The sequence below is a fragment of the Pinus tabuliformis genome, chromosome 1_1, assembly GCF_031772625.1.
Source record: "Pinus tabuliformis cultivar Carrire ecotype Pingquan chromosome 1_1, CPIR1, whole genome shotgun sequence".
NCBI lineage: Eukaryota > Viridiplantae > Streptophyta > Pinopsida > Pinales > Pinaceae > Pinus > Pinus tabuliformis.
In genome coordinates this window covers 898,988,937-899,010,048 of record NC_142297.1, presented here as the reverse complement: position 1 = coordinate 899,010,048, position 21,112 = coordinate 898,988,937, and positions in this window count along the sequence as shown.

Genomic DNA, 21,112 nt, shown 5'->3' with positions numbered 1-21,112 from the left:
CTTCCAAACATTTGTTTACTATCTCAGTTTTCCCATCAGATTGATGATGATAAGATGAGCTATGAACTAACTGAGTACCAAGACAAGAAAATAATTTTGTCCAAAAATTTCCAATGAAAATGGGATCTCTATCACTTATAATAATCTTTGGGTTTCCATGTAGCTTTTGAATTGTTTCCATAAATGTAGTAGAAATTGTACTCACTTTAAATGGATGAGATAATGCACAAAAGTGTGAATACTTGGTAAGTCTTCCCATTACCATCATCATAACACTCTTTCCTTCGGACTTGGGTAAACTTGTGATAAAATCCATTGAAACCTCCTCCCAACGTTGGCTTGGAATGGATAAAGGTTGTAATAGTCTTGGGGTCTTAATTGTTTCAACTTTATTTTGTTGGCAAACCAAACATTGGTAAAAATCTTGGGGTCTTATTTTTATATGGTTGTAGACGTAGGAATACCCAGTCACCTACATCAAAATTTGTTTCACTTTGATGTTGATCTGCCTGTTGTTTCATTCTATTCTACGCCAAAGTGAGGTTATCCTTTAAGAGTTGGAGAACTTGTTATTGATGCTCAATGTGATCTTCCACTATGTGAACCTTAGAATTTTCTCTTAAATATGATGTGATGGATGATGGATGATATCCATAAAGTGGTATAAATGGGATCATTTTTGTTGTAGTATGGAAGGAAGTGTTATACCATGATTTAGCCAGAGGCAACCATTTGACCCATTGTGTATGTTTATAAAAGACAAAGCAATGAAGATATCCTTCTAAACATTTGTTTACTATCTCAATTTTCCCATCAGATTGAACATGATAACATTAGCTATGAGCTAACTGAGTACCGAGACAAGAAAATAATTCTGTCCAAAAATTTCTATTGAAAATGGGATCTCTGTCACTTAACCTTTGGGTTTCCATGTAGCTTTTGAATTGTTTCCATAAATGCAGTGGAAACTGTACTGGCTATAAATGGATGAGATAATGCACAAAAGTGTGCATACTTGGTAAGTCTATCAACTACCACCATAATGACACTCATTCCTTCGGACTTGGGTAAACATGTGATAAAATCCATTGAAACCTCCTCCCAACATTGGCTTGGAATGGATAAAGGTTGTAATATACCCGGGGCCTTAATTTTTTCAACTTTATTTTGTTAGCAAACCAAACATTCTGCCACAAAATTTTGAATATCCGATTTAAGGCCATCCCAAAAAAAAACCTTCTTCACCCTCTAGTAGGTTTTTAGAAATCCTGAGTCCCCTCCTAAGGGATAGGTGTGCAATTTCATAAGAATCTTTTGTTTTAGTTGGGAATTCTTACATAGGTATAACCAATTCTTGTACCATAACGAATCATTTTTCTAGCTAAATGTATCAGATGTATTGGGATCTTGTTGTATATTTTCAATGAGTTCCCACACTTCCTCGTCATTCTTCCATTCATCCCTTGCTTCATTGATTCAATCTGGTTGGATAATAAAAATGGCACGAATAAATGCTTCCACATCCTCATCCTTTCTTGAGAGTGCATCTGCCATAATATTTTGCTTCCCTTTTTTGTAGATGATTTCAAAGTCATAACCCAACATCTTTGTGACCCAATTTTGCTGCTCTTCTGAAGATAATATTTGTTCTAAAAAGTATTTAAGACTACCATGATCTGTTTTTACCTTGAAGTGTCTTCCCATTAGGTAGGGTCGCCATTTCTTAAGTGCATGTACTATTGCCAACATTTCCTTCTCATAAATAGCTTTGCGTAAATACTTTCCTTTGATTGGATGACTTTCAAAAGCAATGGGTCTTTCTTCTTGCATTAAAACAACACCAATTCCATTTCCTAAGGCATCACATTCCAAATAAAGGTTTTAGTGAAGTCCGGTGTAGCTAAGACTGGTGCTGGGCACATTGCCTCTTTAAGATGTTCAAAGGCCTTCTTTGCTTCTGGAGTCCATGAAAATGCATCTTTCTTCAATAATGTTGTTAGAGGTGCTGCTATTCTCCCATAATTCTTAACAAACTTGTGATAATACCTTGTCAACCCGAGAAATCCTCGTAGATGCTTTATGGATGTGGCGATTTTCCATTCCTTAATGGTTTTAATTTTGCTAGGGTCTACCTTAGCACCTTCATGAGATACAATATAATCCAGATATTCCACCTCTTATACTCCAAAGAAACATTTGGATATTTTTGCATATAATTGCTTCTCCTCCAATAGTTTGAGCACCATGTCAACAGGTTGGTCATGATCCTTCCAAGACTTGTTGTAGATTAGTATATCATCAAAAAATATTAACACAAATTTTCTAAGGAAGGGTTTGAAAATGGAATTCATCAAACCTTGAAATGTAGAAGGTGCACTAGTAAGGCCAAAAGGCATGACCAAAAATTCATAATGACCCTCATGAATTCTAAATGTTGTTTTTGGAATGTCTTCAGTCTTCATTCTAATTTGATGATATCCTGAACGAAGATCCAACTTGGTGAAGTAAATTGATCCATGCAATTCATCTAATAATTCATCAATGATCCATCCTTCTTATGAACCAATACTACTAGAGTAGAGAAAGAACTTTGACTAGGTTGAATTATATTAGCCTCTAGCATTTCTGCAACCATATGCTCAATTTCACTCTTTTGGACATAGGGATATCTGCAAGGCCTGATGTTTGGAGGAGCACTTCCTAGAATCAAATTAATAGCATGATCATGATCATGAATAGGTGAGAGGCCTTTGGGAGTCTCAAATACCTTGGAATGATTGTCCAAGATTTTTTGGAGATCTAGAGAAATGGATGATTTCGATGTGGGAACCTCTAGTGAACATAATTGTGAAATTATGCCTCATTGTTATTTCTTTAGAAGCTTTGTCATTTTGTTAGAGTTGATTATCTTTCCCGGTTTCCATGCGATACCCCTTAATTCAACTTCCTTTCCTTATGAAGAGAATTTCATGAAAAGTTATTAAAAATTAAAAGTTATTGCACCCAAGGATTGTAGCCATTGGATTCCTAGTACAACATCAGCACCACCCATTGGAATGGAAAGCATTGGGCTATTCAATACTTATTCTCCCATGGATAACTTGATATTATGGCACTTTCCTGAGCAATTTATGTTTCCTCCACTTGCAACCATCACTTGAAACTCTGGTGCTATATATAGGAAGCAATTCAATTCCTTGGCTATCTTAGAATGAATAAAATTATGGGTACTTCCTGAATCAATCAAAACTATTACCTTTTTCTTCTTGATATGCCCTTCTATCTTGATAGTTTGAGGAGTGGTTATTCCAGCCAATGCATTACACGATATGGTTAGATTCATTTCTTATTTTTCTAGGGTTTGTTCCTAGTGTATATCCTCTTCTTTTGACATTTCTTGTTCCTTTTCTTCCTCCTCTTCACAATCTATGTAAAATAATTTATTCTCGGCTCACTTATGACCTTTAATGTATTTTATATCACAACTATAACAAAGCCCTTTCGCTATTTTTTCTTCCAATTGTTGTGGTGTCAACCTTGTAGGTTATGGATGGCTAGGGGTAGCAACACTTACATCTTTATGATTGTGAGTGGTAGGCTTCCTTGTTGCCATAATTTTTCTTTCCTTTTTTCTTGCCAGCTTGAATGCCATCTCCAATGAATCTGATTCCCAAAGGTGAACCTCATGTTGGATGTTATCTTTTAAAGTCCCTATGAACACATCAATCCTATACTCCTCTGGAATATCTTTTACCCTTATATTCAATTTTTGGAAGTCCTCAATGTGCTCCATCATTGAACCCTTTTGTTTGAGATTTATCAGTTGGCTAAAAAAAGTGTTGCTTGTTATATCCTCATAATGTGCTATAATTTCATCCATAAAAATAGCCCAAGTGACAATTTTTTTAATAGAGCAAAGCCATCAATACCATACAAACTAATTTGGTTCCAAATATAAAGTTGCAATGCGTACTTTTCGTGTGTTTTGCACATTATGGAGATCAAAAAATTGCTCCATCTGTAGTATCCATGTTTCAGGATCCTTGCCATCAAACTTACTCATATCGATATTTGGAACATTTTGGTTCTTCGATCCAACGTTAGAGTCTATGAAATCATGATTAACATTTAATTTTTTCTCATCATGACTCTCCTTTACTACCCTTTCGCCATTAATAAGCATTTCTTATAGAAACTTTGTCAAATATGTCTTCAAATCTATCTTCAAATCTTCCATTCCTTTCTTTAGTCCATCCATCTTAGCTTCCACGCCATCCATCTTAGCTTCCATGGTGTCCATCTTAACTTCCATGGCATCCATCTTAGCTTCCATGCCATTCATCTTAGCTTCTACGCCTTTCTTTAAACCATCCATCTTAGTTTCCACGTCATTCATCTTAGCTTCTACACCTTTCTTTAAAACATCCATATTAGCTTCCATGCCTTTATTTAAACCATCCATCTTAGCTTCTACGTCTTTCTTTAAATCATCCATCTTAATTTTTTGTTACTTTTTATGAGTGAAATTTGTTGCACTTGGTCTCATAATTTTAATATATCATGTTACATTTCTTCCTCTTCTTCATGAGTCATGCTAGAGCTTTTAGGTTTCTTACTTGGTGTTTCTATTTTCTATCTTCGGAGCATCAATTACCGATAATAATGCTTCACTATGCCCTTTGAATTCCTTCAAACTAATTTTTCAAACCAAGCTTATGCAAAAATTAAAAAAAAACTACACACCTTTTTTCACTTTGTAGGAGCTCGATATTGAATCTGATGTATCTATGAAATTTTGGATCTCCCAGGTCTGAAATTTATTCCTGCGATAACCCTCTGAGTAATATTTCTAACCCCGCAAGTGTGATCAAGATTAGATTCTCCAATGAAGAGTTATGCCAAATCTCCCATGATGACCTGAGTAGAGACTGGTTTAGTAGAGTGAACTTGTACGATGTGTTGCAGGTCACTGTTTCAACCTTAGGTTCTAAAAATGATACCCAAACAAACTATAGTCCATCCTCTTTCTGGAACTTCTTACAAAAATCAAATCTGATGTTGAGAGCAAAAGTTATGATGATTTTCCCAAGGTGACCTGTTTGGAATGTAATTCCAACATCTGTAAAAAACCTAATTTCCTAAAATTATATCTTCGAAAATATAGTGAGACAGGATCTAAAATTCAAAAGTCGAGGTTCACATCGATTTCTTCTCCAATGAGCTTTTTTTTTAGCTTCTTAAACTTCGTAGCAAAAGATTTATAGAGACAATTCCACGATGACCTGTTTTAGATGAAATTTTAGAGCTTACAAAAACCCTAACTTCCTCAGGTCATATCTTCGAAAATATAGTGAGACAATATCTGAAATTTAGACCTGAGGTTTGGTGAGATTTAGTCTCAAATGGGTTTTTCTTTTATCTTCTAAAACAGCGCAGAAAAAAAGTTATAGTGAAAATTCCACAATGACCTGTTTGGATCAGCGAAACCCTAGAATCCAAAGCTCTGATACCAAATGTTATGAAACCAGCTGAAAAAAAATAGAAAATACAGATCAACGCCTTATAATTCAGCCTCTTCAAGGGGGAAACCTCCTTTACATTACGCAAATGAACAATTCTTGGATGATTCAAATGACAAAACCTCTTTCTATATATAGGAGTCTAAGGGGTCACATATAACCAAGCCAACCTAACAATAATAATATAAAGGCACAAAAATAACAATAGAGGGATTTTGTGGGGCACAATAATAACAATATGGGGACAATAGGGGCACAATAATAATAATAAGGGATACAACGACAATAGTAATGGGGGAATCACTAGTATTATAGGGACCTAACAGTGACCTATCATCTCCCTTTCCTCCTATTCTCCATTATTTTCATAAATAAAATGCCAATAAATTCCACTTTTCCTTTGCCAATGACTTTTCTAATTTCCATAGCCATTTATTAATCACTAGTGATCCCCATCACTATGCGTTTCACAACATTCAACTTGTAATATGCGTCCCATTACATTTGTTATTATTTGTATTTATCTACATAGGAAATCAACCAAGGGTTGTTATAAAACCCTCCCACTTAGGGGAACACCATCCTTAGTGTTCAATGACACTTATAAACCGAGAAAACGCATGCTTCCCATGGATATTTATAACATAACTTGATGTAAAATTTACATCATATCATACTACTAAAGACATAACCAACATATCATGAACATAATACCACTTATTGGAGCTTTATAACATAGCTCGATGTGGTATTTACATACATATGCATATATAGACTCAAGAAAAACACCACATCAAAATACATCTACTCAATCAGTGAATAATGCAAGATACATAGCCCACATATGATAAGTCATCTCCCATTTAGCTTCATTGGGCCCAAAGTTATTCCACTGCACTTTAACTTGCTTGATTGCTTGACTTCAGAGCATGAGCATCATTCACTGCAAAATGCACTTAGGTTCCATATGGAATTCTCCTTCTGGCTTCACCTGCAATACAAACTAGTCAATCACATGATCAACATCTTTCACATACTCTTAAGCAATGACACATGGAAAACATAATGGAATTTCATTGTCAGAGGAAGTGGGTGTCAGTAGGACACTGTTCCAATCCTCTCAAGGATCTTGAAAGGACCACAATACCGAGGTTCCAACTTGACACATGATCCAAATCTCAAGGAGCTCTTCTTTGGATTGAAGTGCAAGTACACATGTTCCCCAATGTGAAACTCCTTAAATAACTTGTGTTGATATGTATAAATATTCTACCTATACTATGCTACCTTTAGATTCTTCTTGATAACCTGCATTTCCTATTCCATATTTGCTAACATGTATTGTCCAATCAATACCCCATTCAATGCATCATTCCAGCTGATAGGAATATTAAAAATTCACCCATAAAGTGCCTCAAATGGACTCATTCTCAAGGATTCCTGATACCCATTGTTGTAAGAAAAATCAACCAATCGAAGATACCCTTCCCACTTCTGTTGTTGATGCACAACATACATTATCAACATTTCCTCTAGAATCCCATTGACCATCTCTTTCTATCCATCTATCTATAATAAGTTTTATTGAAGGAAATCTATTCCAAAATTTGCAAACAACTCTTTCCAAACCCTGGAAGTAAGCTTCGCATCTCTGTTAGACATTGTCTCCCTAGGAATACCATGTAACTTCGCTATCTCCTTGATGAAGACCTTGGATACCTCACTAGAGAAATGAGTATACTTCACAGTAATGAGTAAGCTACCTTAGTCAACCTGTTAAGCACAACCATAATAGAATCATCATTGCTAGATATCCTTAAAAAACTTGTAATGAATTCCATGGAAATGACCTCCCATTTCCACTCTAGAATTGAAATTGAAATCAATAAACCACTTGGATGCTTACACATTGATTTTACCTATTGAAAATCCAAACACCTCGTAACAAACTCTGCCATCTTTTTCTTCAAGTTTGGCTAATGGTATAACTTCTTAGCAATTTTCAATTTCTTCTGATACCTTGGGTGACCTGAATGCAAATTAACATGAAATTCCCTCAATATAAGCTTCTTGAGTTTGTTGTTGTCTGATACATAGATCATTTCCTTAAATATGACCAAGTCATTTTTCGTGAGATGATAATCCACATCGTCTTCACTTGTACCCTGTTGTTGTAACATGTGCTTAAGTTTTGGGTAACTGTCATCATATTGTCCTACTTGTAAGATTCGTTCCTATAAAATTGTCCCACATGAACTCATAGCTGCTATGTGATTTACACGTACACTTCTACTAAGAGCCTCTGAAACCCTGTTCTCTTTACCCTTACTGTACCTGATCTCGAAGTCAGACTCACTGAGTGTAGCTAGCCACCTAGCCTACCTAGCATTTAGATTCAGTTGATGAAAAAAGTATCTCAATCCACTGTGATTACTCATCAAGATGAACCTCCTACCAAGAAGATAGTGTCTCCACATATTCAATGCATGGATGATCATTTCCAACTCAAGATCATGTGTCACATATTTTTTCTTGTGCTCATTCAACTTCCTTAACTTGTAACACACTACATGTCATTCCTGCATCAGGATTCCACCAACTCCTCTTTTGCAAGCATCTGTGCAATACCACAAACTCTTTATCTAGATCTGTAATCCTCAATACCAGATCATTTGTAAGTAACTCCTTAAACAACTCAAAACTAGTTACACATTCTTCTTTCCATTCAAATTTATTTCCTTTCCCCTGCAAGGATGTAATCGGATAGGAACTCCATGAAAACTTCTTGATGAACTACCTGTAGTAACCTACTAACCCCATGAATGATATAACCTCATCCACATTCCTAGGAGTTTCCCGTTCCATGATAGCTCTGATCTTTTTCGGGCCCACTACTATACCTTCCCTGGAAACCACATGCCCCAAATAATGTCTTTGTCTGAAAGAAATTTCATTTTCTAAGTTTGGTATACAATTGATGTTCTCTTAGCAACTTCAACATTGTTGCTAAGTATTCTTCATGTTCTTCCTCATTCTTATAATATATCAATATGTCATGAAAGAATACAATCACAAACTTGTCGAGATAAGGATGCAACACACATTTTATCGAACACATGAAAGTAGCCAGAGCATTATGAAAACCAAAAGGAACCACAACAAACTAATAATTCCAATACCAGGTTTGGAAAGCAGTATTATAGATGTCCTCTTCTTTGATGCATACCTAATGGTATCATAACCTCAAGTCAATCTTTGAAAACATTGTTTCTCCCTTCAACTGATCAAATAAGTCATCAATCCATGACAGAGGATACATGTTCTTAATCGCCACCTTGTTCAACTACCTATAGTCAATGCATAACCTCAAAGTACCATCCTTCTTCTGCAAAAACAATACTAGTGCACCACAAGGAAACACACTTGGCCTAATTTATCCCTTATCTAACATTTCCTTCAAATGCAACTTCAGTTCCACAAACTCTGGATTTCTCATCCTGTACGATGTCGTTGATGTTAATGTTTCTCCAGACATCAACTCAATAGAAAAGTACACTTCCCTGTGAGGTGGTAACACTGAGATCTCTACCAGAAATACATCCTAACACTACTGCAAAATTAGATACCTATTCAAGACCTTGACATCCTCCACATCCTTCTCTTTGTCACTAGAAATATGAACTAAAACTAGTACACATCGTTTCTTGCTACCGCATTTTTCCTGCATAACTGTAACCATTCTCACTGTTGTAGGATTCTTCTTAACCTGCGAGAGTCTCTTCTCGTTGTCATCATCCAAGCACTCAATAGCCTTACCATAACAATCTAACTTATTCCTATGAATGTAAAACCAATTCATACCTAACAACATACTGTATGATCCCAACAAAACCACATTTAGGTGTGCTGATGTAGATATACCATTTAGCTCAAATGCACAATATCTTACCTAATGATGAACAATTTTCTTAGTACATGTAGCCAACTTCACTAACCAATATTTTGCATGCACTTATTTATTTAAACCACACTTATCCACCAAGTTAGGACTGATATAAATATAGTTAATTCCAGGGTCAATCAAAATAAAAACAACTTAATCACAAATATTACCTTCCCTCTCAACAATATATGCATGATGATGAGCCTCCCTACTATTAAACATTACATAAATCATAGGACTACTATGTCGAACATCCCCAACTGTATGTGCCTTTTAAGCAGTGTATATCTTCAGTCTTCCACCTTGATGCTTTGGACAATCTCTCCTTTGATGATCTTTACCACAAGTCCAGCATTGTAAAGACTTCCTGCCATCACCCTTGTTCTTCTCCTCAGACTAAAATCCCTACCCTCTATCAATTGCATTGAACTTCTTGTGTGGTGTTGCATTTTCCTTATCATCTCTATCTTATGGTTTTCCTCTCTTCTTAACCCACTCTCCCTTATTTTTCTCATTACCTTTCCAATCCATCTTAGAATTAGTCTTGCACTTCGATTGCTCGTAACCATGATTCAATTTTCTAATGGATTCCTCTAGCTATCTAGGATCATAAAAATAATTCATGTCCTTGAATGGAACCAACAACCCACTCATGAATCTCTGAATATTCTCTTTCTCTTCCTAAATATAAGGCACATATCTCAATGACTCCAAAAGTATGCTAGTATACTTCCCATCAATTATGGATCCCACCTTTAGCTCATAGAACTCAGTTTCCTTATCATTGTAGTATCTCTCATATACATACTTATTCCTGAACATTCTCTCAAACTCACTCCAAGTCAACTCCTCTTCCCAAATTCCTCTGACATTCTTCACATATCCCCACAAAATGTATGCTTTTCCTCTAAGACTGAAAGTAGCTATCCTAGCTTTCATATTCTCTGAGTAATCATGCAATCTGTAAAACTTATTCATCCCAAGAAGCCAAGCTTCTGCATACTGTGACTTCTTCATTTCTCTATCAAATGTAGAAGCCTTTTCTTTATTAAACTCTTATGGAAAGTATTACTTCTCACTCCTCCTATATCGATGGTGGCAATGATGACAATGGTTTCTCTCTGAACCAAAACTAGAATGAAATCCATGATCATTACCCCTCTTGTGAGGTGTACCTAAGAACTACCATATCTGACTATATCATCCCTGTCAGAACCTATATCTCGATTGAGATCTCTTGCCACATTCACCATTAGTCCATTCCTTCTGTCCATGGTTGATCCTAAGAAGTCCCTATCTCTGTAAATCTCACAAACTATGAAGGATGACTGCATTGACCTATGATTTATTCTCTTGTTCCCTAGCAAATATTTCATGTGGTTTAATTATTATATCATTATCTACCTTACAACTTTTGATCTCTACTTTCAAACTTCTCAACGTGTCTGCTATGTTATGGGAGTACTCATCACCATGTTGCTCATATGATATGTAGGGAGAATCATGTGAACTATAGTCCATCATTTTTCTTGTCATCTTTGATCCTATACTACCTGAAAACATATCATGTCAGATAAACCAAAAATAAACATAATCAACATATGTCAGTGAATTTCAGGGGAGGTTATCTCATCTGCAAGATCAATCTGAATTAGCACAACATATGTATATATATAATGAATTCAATACATCAAACATGTCAACATCAAGATCATCAGCCCATACGTGAAGATACTACTACAAAATTAATGATCATCACATTTAATGCGTAATAACACATAGACAACTCACTTGCATGCATGACCAACTCATTCCACCCATCAAGTCCAAGTGTTGAACCCTAGAGCTCTGATACCATTCTGAACCACCCCTCCCATATATACCCAGTTTCATCAGCTCGCTAGGATAAACATGTGAGGAAGAGCTACTATGACATGACCTGACCTCCTATGTTCCATTAAGGAAGTGGGTCTGACCACAAAAGACAAACTAATATCTCATACATTCTGTAGGGGTACAAGTCACTCAGAGGTTGCGTAACAACCATAGGTGCCCAAAACCTGAGTTGGATACCCTTTTCTCTGGCTTGTGTCCTAAACTGCACACACAACAAGCCCTCCATGTGCTTAGAAGCCTCCAACCACATGCACAAGCTTACATCCATGCGGTTGCAACCAAAATTTTCTAATCAAGAGCATGTGTTCTCGATATCTGAGCCTAGATTCCAAGTCAGCCTTGACACCACTCCCAAGAACTTCCTGTAACTTCTTAGAAACAATAATGACATGACAAAATATAATAAAACACAATTCAAATAGTATCTTATTTCAAAGTACAATAATATCTATTTTCAAAGAATCAAGACGATACAAATTATCAATAATATCTAATTTCAAAGTTTAGAAATGAGAGCACATACAAAACACCATGGATTCTAAGTAGTTAACATTCATGTTGGTAAAACAAGTTAAATGTGTAGTTTTTTTACTTATTTTTCATGGGGAGAAAACATAATGTAATTGTTATCACGAAAAAGAGACTTGAAATTTACTTTAGGATCAGACTTATGGAAAAAATTAAAACAAAAAAAACTGGAAATATTTTTCAATCATAAGTCAAACGAATATGATAATGGCATTATAATATAAATTACAAGCACAAATACAACTTCCATGTTAGTTACTGCACACTAGTGGCTAGCAAGAGGGCTTCCAAAGTAAGAAGAAATGTTGGACCAATTTATATGTATGCTACCTATGTCAAGACTTAAGATTCCTTATCCCAGTTGTTCTGCTAGAAAAAACTTGCAAAATATCAAGAAGATCCATAATAGGGATGTCATCACCGGAAATAGATATCTAAAAACTACATAATAGGTGAAAATATAGATAATGATTATTACAAAGAACTGGTTTCTTATAAGGTCTCTCTTCAGCCTCTCCTCCTCCTCATTAAGAACTTTGCAATAATAATAAAAAATGGAATAACATAAAACTATTCAATAAGTGCTTAAAACTATTTGATTTATGAATTTTTATATCTGTGAGTTTGAAAAAATTTAGCCTGTATCAGTAAAATCGACCCATGTCAAGTTCTATGAATTGATGCATGAATAGAGAAACCTGAACAAGGTTTGCATGCCACAACATAACAACAAGCTCCCCAATTCGTTATAAAAGATTATCTTTGCAAGTTCAAAAACACTATAGATTTTTACTAGAAAAAATCATTGTAAATGGCTATTTCTCATAGCTACATTCTGCTAGTCTAGCCCATAAGCCCCTTTTACTCTAATCTTCAAGATATTTATGTATGAATGTATAAATGTTAGTGACTAGTTATAAGAAAGTAATGGTTTTTAAAATTAAAATTAAAATATATATATATATATATATATATATATATATATATATATAATTATACAGTAGCAATCAAAGATATTGATAATTTAAAAGAAATAAAAAATAAAATGTTTTTCTATTAAAATTAATTATACACTAATTATGGTTTGTAATTAAGGATAAAGATTTTACTTAATTTATCAATACAAAATTTTTAATGTGAAACCAGATTACTTTGTTTTCTACCATTATTATTGGACTAAAATATATTCCATCAAATAAAATCATAAATATTAAAACATCATTCAAATTTCATAATCTATGTTTTGTCAAAACCACGATGACTTCTAATTCTAAGAGAAATTAAACACCCTCCTATATAACCTAAAACAAAAGACTTTATTTCATTATTTACCCAAATCTTGAATAAAAGAAAAATAAATGCTTTCATAAAAAATGTATAGTGCACCCCACTCTCATGCAGTTGAGTATACCAAGGAAACTAAAAAGTCAATGAAATATCGATAGGCAACTTAAAAAATCAATGAAAGATCAATTTACTATTTATAAGTAATTGGGTCAATTTCTTAGATTAGAAAGAATTATTGTAAATAGCTCTAGCTAATATGAAATGAATCACAACTGAATTTTGTGTAAAAATGGGTGGATGGTTTGTATTTAAAGGAGCACTTAGTCGTTGTGAGTGTAAAAATAGTTTTGGTGTATATGTGTAGAGTAATGTATGGTTTTGATGTATATATATGTATGTAACAATGTCATGCCACTTAGATGAATGAAATGAAAGTAAAAAATATTGTTCCAAACAAAAGAATAATATATTATACATTATATGCTATCAAAATTCAAAAATGCAATAACATGTTTTTGGCACATGTAATTAAGAAAGAAAATCGAAAAAACGTTATTAAATATACTAAAACAAAAGGAGTTGTCTATAATGCGACTTTTTGGAGATTCCGGTGACGGAATCCAGCGGAAGAAATTGAGGTTAACTGCATATTTGGATTCAGCACCCTAAAAAACCCCTGGACGCTTTCATTGTGCAGAAACTAGCTATCAAACTTGCGATTCCAATAAATTCCTGCCGGATTTCGGCCAGAAAAACCCGCCGGAAAGGCTTTCAAAAAGTCGCGTTATAGACAACTGCAAAACAAAACCATAGTCTAGAACGCACAAATAATAAACATTGATTTACAGTGGAAACTTAGGTTAGAGAAATACTCGGATGATAATGCTTAGTCTTTATTATTACTAATTTAACAAGTAATTTAGAAAATATTGGTCTGCATTTATGCCTTTATCAATTAATTTAAAAGAATAAAATCGATTCATAAGTTGGTAGAGTAACTCCTTGCATTTTTTATGGAAAAGAAAATATGCAATGTTGGGATCGTTGGGTAGGTGGAAAGCTAGGCATCTCCACCCTTTCATTTTCTAGTTTGCCTCTTGTTTGCAACTTTCCTTTCTATATTTCTTATTTTGTTATTATTTATGGCTTACCGGGAATGCCAAGGCTCATTGTGGTGAGCGGGTAGTCGACTAATCCAAGATATGGTCATCACACTAACATTTACAACCTCCCGCTTTATCTTAGAAATTATTTTAGAAATTAAAATTTTAATTAATTTTTAGAAATTATTTTAGAAATTAAAATTTTACTTAGTTTTTAGAAATTATTTTAGAGATTAAAATTTTTATTAATTTTTTAAATTGGGTAATGAGTAGAAATTATTATTATCATTCTCACTTTAATTTAATTCAGGAATGATCGATAAAATAATGAAAAATAATTTTTTTAACAATTATAAATATTTTATTTTTATAAATTCTACTTTTGAAGTAAAAAATACTTTACATTAAATCAAAAAGATATATTAAAATATTTGACTTATAGTTTTATTATAGTTTTATTGACTTATTATGTTGGTTTGTTTTTACATGTTTTTAATTATACCTATTTACATCAAAAAAAAATTTATATATCTTTATTTTCATGTATATAAAGTACTTTTAAAATATAAGAGAATAATTTCACATTTAATATAATTAAAATTTAGAATAATTTCACTAAGCATATTTTATTGAATTTTAATATTAAAATATATTAACTAATAATAATTTAACTTATTATTATTTTACATAAAAAAGAGTTAGAATTCTTTTATTAAAGATTCATACGGAAAGATATTAATTAATAATCAAAATTAAAATTAAAACTATAACATATTTACCAAAATTAAAACAATAACAATAATAATCTATTTACTAAGAGTTTAACATAATATTGGTTAATTCAGTTTAACATAATATTGGTTAAAATTGAATTAGAGAAAAAAGATTAAGGACATTTCTCTTAACTACTTGAATCTAAGGTACAATTGAAATACATAATTTATATTCCATTCTTAATATTTTATTATTAATATATATTTTAAATGATATATGTTAATTTATATTGACTTTTTTCTTTGAGATTTTTTAAAATTTAAATTAAATTATAAATAAAGAAATAGCTATATACTAAGAGAGAAAACAAACAAAAATATAATGGAACTTAATATTCGATATTAATGGATATAGCAGAGGAAACTTGAAGTTAAATGTGGTAGTAAATAACTAAAAGTGAAGTTCGGTCGTTAAAAGTTCTCTAGAAAGATCGTAGAAACTGTCTGATGTGGGCATCCCCATTTTCGCCTGTATGTATTTCCGCTTACGCTATAACCGTCAGTCATTTTATTAGAAATTGAGAGTGAATTAACGGACTTCACTGGAAATTGAAGGTATATAACAGAATAAAGAAGACGACCACGATCATCTGTCTTTTTATTTTTCATGGTCGTTAGCGAACAAATTTCGAAGCTCTTTGTTTCTTGCTTTCCGGATCTTTGGACTTGTGCCGGAGGACCTTCGTTACACTCGCAGCCCTGATATTGCAAGCACCACAGCAGATCTTATCAATCTCAAAGTAGAGAACAATGAAGAAAAAGTTAAAAATCACAGTGCCACAAGAAAAGAAGGATGACGCGAGCAGAGGCCAGCAGCGTGAGTTTATTGGACCAGCCGAGAAGAATTACAATGCAATCAGAGATGAGAACCCTGAAGAAATTGAGGGTGGAAACAGAGATGAGCAAAATGTGTTTCCTCCACTGGCCGAACAGGAAGAGTTTGACAATAAAAAGCAAATGCCAGAAGAGATATCTATGGAATGCGGTCCTTACTCCCGTCGCCGTAGTCTACACAGAACCAATGAAGAAGATAGTGATGGGTCAGTCTCATCCGTTCACGGTGGCTGTCCTCCAGAGAAAAAGAAGGTTCAGCGCAGCTTGTTTAGTAATGACATTGAGACTGAAAGCACGTGTGATCAAATTGTGGTTCCTCAAGGCGCTCACGAATGGCTGGAGTCATTGAGAGTCAGATTGAAGCAGACTGAACAAGAACACAATGGTGCAGTAGAGAAATCCGAAGAAAAAAAAGGAAAGGGGACACAAATTGTGTTTCCTCAAGGCCTTCCAAGAAATGATAGAAGTCAATCAGAGCCAATAGTTAGTGATGACGAATGGCTGGAGGCATTGAGATTCAGATTGAACCAGGTTAAACAAGAACACAATGGTGCAGCAGAGGAATCTGAAGAAAAAAAAGAAAGGCGAAGACAAATACTTGAAACCTTGGAAAAGGTCCAAAATGAGAGATCCGTAGCAAAGTGCATTTTAGAGGGTAAAGGGTCTTACAGCGAAGAAGTCGTAAATTCGATCGTTGAGGAACTTTATGGTGTCAAAATCAATGACGGGATCATTACATTTGCACAGAAAATGCCAGCAAGGATGGTTGATGGTGACAGATGGAAAAGGATAGATGTAGGGTTTAAAACCGGTGATATCTCACGCTCATATGAGGTCAAGGAACCCCGAAATATTACGCGCAGAAACCATGCCGATGAAAACCGCCATCAGAGCAGTTTATCAAAGCCCTGTAATAGAGGCGAGCAGCTTATAAGCCGTCCTTCCAAAGAGAAATACAGTTATCTGCCACACTTTCACGAGGAACTCGGGAGTTTTACGGCTGGCTGTTTTGGGAACAGTGAGGAGGTCGAAGGATTTTTAGTTGGCGGAAGGGAGAAGCTGCAAGAGATCCGTCGCGAATTGAGCTCTCATTCCCGCCCTCGTAGTCCAGAAAAAATCCATGAGAATGAAAATATTGTTAATGGTCAATCACTATCATCCCTGCCTGCTCGTGGTGGAAAGAACGAAATCCATGAGAAGGTAGGTCTCGTTATTCATGACTCAATTTTATTACCTCCATGTCCAAACGAAATCGATGAGCATGGAGTTACTGTCAATTTCGACGGATTTTCATCCCTCGCAGGAGAATCGGGTTGTGATGACTGCTCGGGTTGTGATGACTGCTGTTATTCTCCAGACATGATCTCTGAGAAAGAAGGTAATGGTGGCTCAGTTTCATGCCCGGCCTATAACCCTCCTCCTGAGAAGAAAAAGTTATGCAGTTTGTGGGGTGTTGACATTTATGAAGAAGACTTTGAGAATAGTCCGGAGGATGTCCAGCCCTCGAAGGAATTGCTTGGTTCAAAGGCTGATCACGATGTATAAACAGTCGGAATTAAATTTGTAATGAACATAATTGATTTATTTCTTGAATTGAGTTCAACCAAATATTTTTTGCGTGAAACTATAGGTGTGAGATCGCTGAATAATTGAGTTTGATTTGATATTGATGTTCTTGAATTTGAATTTCGTGTTATGCTTAAACATATGTTAATATCGCAAAATGGATTGATAATGAGTAAGCCAGTATTTATATTGCAAACATTTACACCACAAGAAGCTACTTAATTTGCTATACTGTGCATAAACTACTGACATTTTCTGCGACATTGCTTCTTCCTCGCTTTTTCCATTTATTTAGCAAAAAATGTTTACAGTCAAAACGAATTGCCCTAATGGCCAAAAGTAGCTGCAATAAAAACAATTGAAGAAATTTGGTAGAGGTAATGGCCAAAAGTAGCTGCAATAAAAACAATTGAAGAAATTTGGTAGAGGTAATGTTTGAATAATATTTCTGATACTAGAATTTCCGTAAACTTTCTGGGCAAGTCCTCCGCCTCGATAAACTACGCGTTAGCGAATTGTAAATTCGTTTCTCTGTCGTCGTTTCTATTGACGGACGTTTGGATTAATCCGAAATTGTTTATAGCCGAAAACTTTTCCAGCCGAAACTCTCAACTGTACCTCGTAGCTGGTTACGCTTCATATCATATATGTCCTTTGTCCTTGCCCCCATTTAGTGCGGAGCTCGAGGCATGGTATGAACTACAATGCGTCGTGGGTCCATTAGGAAGGCACACATATAACCTGGACAAATCCAAATCCAGGTTGTACCAAATTATTTATGACGTTGATAATTTTCCACGCAGCTGATCCAGGTTGGAAATGGTAGTGTCCTCGCTTTTAATGTTGAGTGAAGGTATAAAGCGGCCCAAGTTTCAATAAAAACGTATTGGAATTTGAAATCTTATTGTAATGTGGGCCTGTCCATCTGGAAAAATAAATAAAACACACTTAAAAATATTTAAGCTATGAATTTTTTATATCTTTTTGTCTTTTTTGTTTTTTTAATGAAATGTATTTATGACATTAATAATTTTCCACGCAGCTGATCCAGGTTGGAAATGGTAGTTTCCTTTTTTAATGTTGAGTGAGTATAAAGCAGCCTAAGTTTCAAGAAAAATGTATTGGTATTTGAAATTTCATTGTAAGGCTGGAAAAATAAATAGAACACATTTAAAAATATTTAAGTTAGAAAATTTTTAAATTTTTTTGTTTTTAATGAAATGTGATGATGATGATGGTGGTTAACTTCCGCTGAGACCAAATTTGGTTTATCAGATTTAAGGAAAAATTATTTATTTTGATTTAAGATTTTATTCCTATGCTCAAAAAGCTTGGAGAGAAGCCTCCTAGGAAGGTCAATATTGTAACAAAGATTGTGAAACTGAGATCTAATGTGGTTGTACACGGGGCACTCTAAGAGGAAGTGGTTTTCATCCCCAATGTTCTTATTCTCACATATATGAGAGATCCTTTCCATCCATGGTGTTTTAGGAACTGCCCAACGACCTGTTTCACTATGGAGCTCATGAGAATTCGTTCTAATCTTTGCTATATTAATTTTCTTCTTTGAGCTAGTTAAAATAGAGAGATACTTTTGATCTTCTAGAGTGGGGTTAATGAAAAAATCTTTGCAAATGAAAAAATTAATAAAATTAATTTTAATATAAAATTAATAAAAAAAATATATACATATACATAAGGAAAATAATATGCATATACAAATAAATAAATGATTGAATTAAAAAGATTACAAATTAGTAAATAAAATGTATTCACAATATAATTGCAATGATTGTGACAACTTTGGTTTATATATATATATAGTTTTTATTTAGTAAAAAAATATAGTTTGTCATATATGGAGTTTGTTAGACCTGAAAAACCCATTTGAAAAAGTCTCACTAAAAACAACTCGATTATATATATATATATATATATATATATATATATAAATGTAGATTAAATATTTATATATTTATATTTATAATAGGTATATTGATTTAGTTAAAGTTAATATATTTAAAAAAAATATCGTTACATAAATTTTATTTTATAAAGATTATTTTAGTATGTTTGTGGTATTTATGAAATAATTACATTTAATGTAATAGTGTTAACCAATTTGATGGAAGTTATGCATTCTCCATAATTTTTTTGTGATATATATATATATATATATATATATATATATATATATAATTTTAATTATTATATATACAAAATAAAAAATAAAAAATATATCGTATTATTAGAATAATAATTATGTTACTATGAAATGTTGATTTGATTATACATATATAAGACATAAAGATACATCATTAAATAAAATATTGAAAGATATATGAGTAAGTAAAATACAGAAATAAAAGTAAAGAGAAAATAATAAGTTACTTATAAAGTGAATTCGTACATTCAAATTTATCTCTTGCAATATCTTTGCTCTTGCTAATTTTCTTTCTATATTTTCTAGGGTATCATTTATATGTTTTCATGAGACATTTGCTCCCATATAATTGATAATGTTTTTGTGTTTTATTTATTTAACTAATAATGTATTTGTATGAGATTCTTTAAGATATAATTTAATATAGTGGGAGATTTGATTAATTAGTAATGTCTTTATATAATATTTCTTAAGATATAAGCCCCAAGGGTTAGCTCAACTGATTGAGTCCCCATTGTTAAGTATCTCACCGAACGAGAGGTCACAAGGTCAATTCTCTTCGACGCCCGGGTTAGACCTTGCTAGTCTGGTCGATCTGCCCAAATTTTTCCAAGGCAAAAAAGAAATTGTTAAGATATAATTTAGTGAAATGATTTTAACAACTTAACTAGAGATGACCAACACATGAGAGTATTTTTCCAAGGATTGTAGCAACGAGATTAGGAAATTATACAACTTTATGAACATGAGTAACTTTATGTGAATATAAATATTTATTATTACATTTTAGATATGATGAGGTTTATATAATTAAGGGTGGAGGATAAAGGAATTTTTCCAAGGGAAAAAAAGAAATTGCTAAGATATAATTTAGTGAAATGGTTTTAACAACTTAACTAGAGATTACCAACACATGAGAGTCTTTTTCCAAGGATGGTAGCAATGAGATTAGGAAATTATACAACTTTATTAATATGAGTAACTTTATGTGAATATAAATGTTTATTATTATATTTTAGATATGATGAGTGAATATGAGTAACTTTATGTGAATATAAATGTTTATTATTAAATTTTAGATATGATGAGGTTTATATAATTAAGGAATGGAGGATAAAGGAATTTGGAATGTGAGGAGGTTTATATAATTAAGGAATGGACAATAAAGGAATTTGGACTCTTATTTGAAAGCACAAAGAAATATAGATAACACTGATAAACAATTATAATTTGTTGCTGAAGACATTTTAGTAATTATTTTATGTACTATTTTCCTTTTATACTTCTCCTCATTATAAGATCTTTCGATAAGGTTGATGAAAGTAACAACATAGTGATCATGGCATAATTTTCAAACACAATTCTAGTTTATATGAATGATAGGTTCAAATGTAAAATGGATTTGAAATGATTGAACCTAATGTTAGAAAATAGATCAGATAAATTACACACAACAACAAACACACTTTGATATATTTATTGATCATAACAATTACACA